Genomic DNA, 5,792 nt, shown 5'->3' with positions numbered 1-5,792 from the left:
GTTGGTGTGCTGAAGGTCAAGAGTTCGAGGCTCTGCGCGAACAAATGATTTATTTACTGCTTGTGCCGTGTGAGTGTTGTAGGTTGACCAAAATGCTGTAATGTTTGAGTGAGGTTTAAATTCGGTTGTTGATGGATTTTTGGTGGACAATTTGGGGAATTTGAGGGTGAATGAGAGAGTGATGGACGATTTAGTGGAGGAAATTAAGGGATAATGAGAGTATTCCGTGGGATTGAGGAGAAAAATAAGGGAATTCTCATATTATTCAGATTATTATTGATTTTATTTTGATTCTTGTGATTCTTTTTTTTTTTAAAAACGGTTCTCCATACTATTCCCAAAATTTTTGACGTTAGTTCCCCTTCCCCTTTAGTCTTCTGTTTTTCATTTTGCTCCTCCATTTGCTGAATATTGCTTGGTGAATTTTTGCTGCATTTTTTGTTCCTTTCGGCTTTTCACATTTCCCTTCCCATCATTTTCTTTTTCTTCTTCTCGTCGTCACCTCCTCTGTTTCGCCTCTTTTAGTCATTGATTCCCCTTTGCGATTTGTTCGCTCTTGCATTGCTAAATTGCACTCTGCTCTGTCGTCATTTTGGTAAGTGATCTAGGTGTTTCGTTGTCTTGTTTTATAAGTTACTGAATAAAGGGTTATATTTGTCCCCTTGGGGGTTTTTAATTGATTGTGTTCTTTTCAATTTCCTCTCCTCCTAGCAAGGAAAATTTCGACTCCTTCCTTACACTCTCCTTCTCCGGTTCATTTTAGTTGGGGTTTTTCTCTAACAATAGTCGGTTGCGCTTGATCGGTAAGTATGGTGCAATTGAAGTTTAAAGTGGAATTCGACTAGGGGTTTAACGAGAAGGTTTGTGATTCTTGTTTTAGGGGAGACCAAGAGTTGGTTGGTGCATTTTCAAGCAATTGAGTGGGCGATTTCGGTGGATTTTGGTTTTAGAATACTTGGAGTGTGGTTTAACTACAAGCAGAATCACATGTGTAAACACAACTCTGAAAACAGAAATAGGCGAAAAGTCTAACAATGTGATTGTCGACGCCACACGGGCGTGCGGTCGCCCGTGTGGTAGGCCGTGTGATCGAACGCGCGTGTGATTGACGAGGCTGGCCATGTGCGATTCATGGGCCGGGCCAAATTGGGTCGTGTGGGCCACTCAGGTGCGTGGGCCCCACACGGGTGAACCACACAGGCGTGTGGGAATATTAGGCTAGACTGTGAGATCCATACGGCCAAGGCCATTTTAGGCTGTGTGGGCCATACGGACGTTTGGGCCTACATGGGCATGCAACATGGGCCGTGGGCCCATTTTCACTGTTTGACTACTAAGGTTGCACGAGTCACCCGAGTTGACTGTGGGCCTACTGTAGGGTTGGTAAGTTTACTTAGTCCCCTAATTGACTGAAATGATTGAAAGACTGTTATATGCCTATTAAGATAGATATTTATGTCTGTATGCTGAGCATGCTATATACACTATACTGATTATACATGATACCATGACATGTCTGTATGATGCATTGCATTGTGTTGGTAATTGATATTGATTGGAGGAAGTGTACTGAAAGGCTTCAAGCCTAACTTACTGGCAACTCAGCTGTAACTACTGTCTAGTGCCACATTCGGTACTATTTGGAGTGTAGGGATGAGTGGGTTGATTATATCCCCACAATGAGTGTAGGGTTGGACAAATATGGAGTGTAGAGGCTTGTTGGGTAGGATATTATAACTGCATAACTATCACTGTTACTGTACTGTGATGGGCTAACGCCCTAATGCTTATTGTTACTGAAATGGGCTAAGGCCTAAACTGGCACTGATACTGGTATTGAAAAGGGTTTAGGCCCAAACCGAGATTATCTGTTATTTTCTGTTTGTTTGCATGGGGATTACACACTGAGTTTACGTAAACTCACCCCTTCTGTTTAATCTGTATAGATAATCCCCAGACATAGGCGGATCGGTGCGTCGGAGGACTCAGCAGTGGCCACACAACTCTTTTTTGCTATTTGATACTTATTTACGATTTTAAGTTTTATTTTGGGGTATTTTTCTATAATAATGGCCTCTATAGATTTTTACCTAAAATTTGGGTTTTATACTGTTTTCTGGTTATATCTGCTAGAAGTAGGTAAAACTCGGGTTTTCAAAAGGGAAGAATCAAAATACCACGCACACGCAAACTATTTTAAAAGCTTCTGCAAGGTATAACGTTTTGGAAATGAATCACGATTTGAGAATTTATGAAAGATAATGATTAGTTCTAAATGGAAAACGATTTTAGCAATGATATGGTTTTCGAACGCACTATCATATGATATTGCCAGATTCGGCAATAATGTCCAGGCTGGGTTTGGGGTTTTACAAGTTTGGCATATACATTTAGAAAATACCTCATATACTAAATTCATCAAGGCTTAATCAGGCTTAATCAATCCCTCAAGGGTAACATGCTTTTAAAACAAAGGTTTATAAAGAATTATTTTATTACAGATCTTACACCAAAAATGTATTTGGGAGAATACTACTTCGCCAATCATACTTCTTTAAGACTATACACTAGATCTTGTATCCTCCAGATTCGGGGTTTTCTCGGTGCACTGATAGAATTCTTATACTTAGTCAAATTCTAGCACTATATACACTCACAACTTACTTTATATGCCTTTACTGCCTTAAACAATATTTGAACACTAATGCTTCGCCGGGCGAGATGTTACAAATGCATAACAAATAACAATCAATGAAACATATTTAAGATTATAATTATAAATGCATAAAAATTTAAAACAATCATACTGTATGAACTTACCTGGAAAAACAAATAACAGTCAATTCTTTAAGGACTAATAAACAAATTTGCCTTTTTTCCACGATTACTTTTGATTTTCGCAAATTCTAGATCTATACAATTATTCAATTCAATTTATCAATTTCAACCCTCTTATATCACCCAATTATTAAAATACATTAGCTCAATTTTATTATTTATATTTCCTAAAGTTTTTCATTTTATTCAATTTAGTCCTTAAAATCGAAACTATCATAATTTTCATATTTAAGCCTCAATTTTCAATTAAATTTCAAATATATCCTTAGACAACCCTCTAAAATCAATATTATAAATCTCATGCCAATTTTGAAATATTTACATTTTAGTCCTTAAATTTAAAACTAGCAAAATTTCTTTTATAAATTAGTCCTATTTCATTTTAAGCTTCAAAATCTACCATTATCATTTAAAAAATCAATTAACACCAATAAAACTTTTCTAAAATTTAATGGTTTTTGATTTAATACTCGATTTAGCTAGATTAAGTTACAACGATATCAAAAACATAAAATTTACGAAGAACGGGCTAAAATTACCTTACCATGCAAGAGATGATTGTTTGGAGCATTCAAAAATGGGGTTTCTTATGTTTTTTTTTCTTATTTTTGATGCATGGGGAAGAAATTGAATAGGAAAATGATTTTTCATCCATTAAAATTACTTATATAGCTTGGTAAAATTGTAAATATCTTAAACTTCTAATTAAAATATAATTTTAACTCATATTTCACTAAAAGATAAGTGCCAACCTTCTAACATATCTTACAATGGCCAAATTGTTGTTTCAAACCCCAAATGTTTCATAATTAACCCAATTAATAATAAAATCGATGAAATTCAAGTTTTACAATTTTTACAATTTAGTCCTTGTACCTTAATTAGTCATCCAAACTCTAAAAGTTTCAAACCAAACTTCAATTCACTAATATAATAACTCTGTAAATATTAAATGATATAATTTACGGGCTCATTTTATGAAAATGAGGTCCCAAAATCTCCTTTTCCAAAACCATTAACTTTCGGTACGAACCACTTGTACCTTGACTAGCTAACTGATTAATAAAATCTATAAAATCAAAATTCACAATAACATCATATTTAACTCTTAAATATTAAATAATAATATATACAGAATCACTCGCGAATATTGTGGTCCCGAAACCACTGTTTTTGATACCACTAAAAATCAAGTTGTTATAACTCTCTTCTATTAAGAAATTCCATCCTTCAAATTTTTACTTGTGAAAAGGTTAAGGTACTGTGAACCTCATGGTTATTTTTAGGCTACCACGTATCCTCTTCGGTATTGCGATGATACCATATTACTTTATCACCAGCTTGAAATTTGAACTTTTCTCAATAATTCAACATACGGTTTTTGTCGATTTGAGGCAACTTTCAAATAGTCTCGTATAACCTTGATTTTATCATTTGTCTCACAAATCATATTAGTCCCTATAATGTTTCTTTCACTCAACTTTAACCAGTACAATGGAGTTCTACATTTACATTTGTAGAAAACCTCATATGGTGTCATTTTGATACTCGACTGATAATTTTTATTATATGTGAACTCAATTAACAATAGAAATTCCTCTCGAATGCCTTAAAATTCAACTATACAACAAGGTGACATGTCTTCCAATATCTGAATTATCCATTCAGATTGTCTGCCAATCTAAACATGAGACACTATATTGAAATTCCATTTCATGATAAGGACTTCATATAATCTACCCAAAAATCCAGAGGTAAAACCCAGGTCTCGATTTGAATTGATAGATAGTGACACATCACGTAATTTGACAATTTCATAAATATACAGTTTAGTAAATCTCTTGAGTGAGTAATTTGTCCATATGAGATTAAAGTGTGTAGACTTGGTCAACCTGTTAATATTACCAAAATTGCCTCTCTTTTTTTCAGCGACAAAGTAAACCCGATATAAAATCCATAATAACTCATTCTCACTTTCATTCTGGAATCATCACAAGCTACAATAAACCTGATGGATTCTGATGCTCGATTTTAACTTGTTGGTATATCCAATAATTTGTTACGTATTCTAAAATCTGTCTTTTCAAATATGATTCTTTTGACATATACAAACGACTTCAAAATATACATTTCTATTAGTATCAATACTTAATACTGAAGTATAATAATTTCCAACAATTCTTCGTTTAGTTAACAACTCAGAATTACTTATCTGTAACTCTCGTATTCTTTGAAGAAAAATAGGTTTAGCTTTCAGCTCCACTAAAATGAAACCATAATGTTTCAAAGTTAGATTAGTTTTCATTATTTTCTCCCGTTCGAAACTCTACTGACATTTATCTGACCAACTAAAGCTAACATTTTTCTATAACAGTTTTATTAATAAAAGAGTTGTCATCGAGAAGCTTGTAAGAGTTCATTTGTAATATCCAGTAAGTCCCAGAAAACTATGTACTTTAGTAATAACTTTTAGAGATTTTTAGTTCACAAAATTCAAAATTTTGTTCAGCTCAATACAGATACTTCAACCAACATCACAAGTCTCAAAAACCTTACTTCTCGAAGTCAAAATCCACATTTACTGAACTTTGCATACCACTTGTTCTTTCACAAAGTTTGTAATACTGTTCCCAAATACTAATAATATCCTGTCCATTAGGTAGAAAAAGCAGTTGTATGTTTGATAATCCAAATGATATTATTAGAAACTCACATTATTCGTATCAAATTCGAAAAGTAGTCCATCACATCCCAAAAATCGGGTTAGTAAAAATTAGAGGTAAGTGAACGAAGAGTGGTCACGCTCTGATTTTTAAAAGTTATCTTTGTGCATTAGATAATAATAAGTATTTAGTCTAGTGGATAAGTAGGGGTGGAATTGTCCTTGAAGATCCAAATTCGAGTCCTTTCCCTCACATCATTTTCTACTTTGAACAATTTTGCTTCAAAATCAT

This window comes from Gossypium raimondii, chromosome 7 (assembly GCF_025698545.1).
Source record: "Gossypium raimondii isolate GPD5lz chromosome 7, ASM2569854v1, whole genome shotgun sequence".
Lineage (NCBI taxonomy): Eukaryota > Viridiplantae > Streptophyta > Magnoliopsida > Malvales > Malvaceae > Gossypium > Gossypium raimondii.
The sequence above is the reverse complement of the archived record's forward strand: the minus strand, read 5'-3'. Positions refer to the sequence as shown.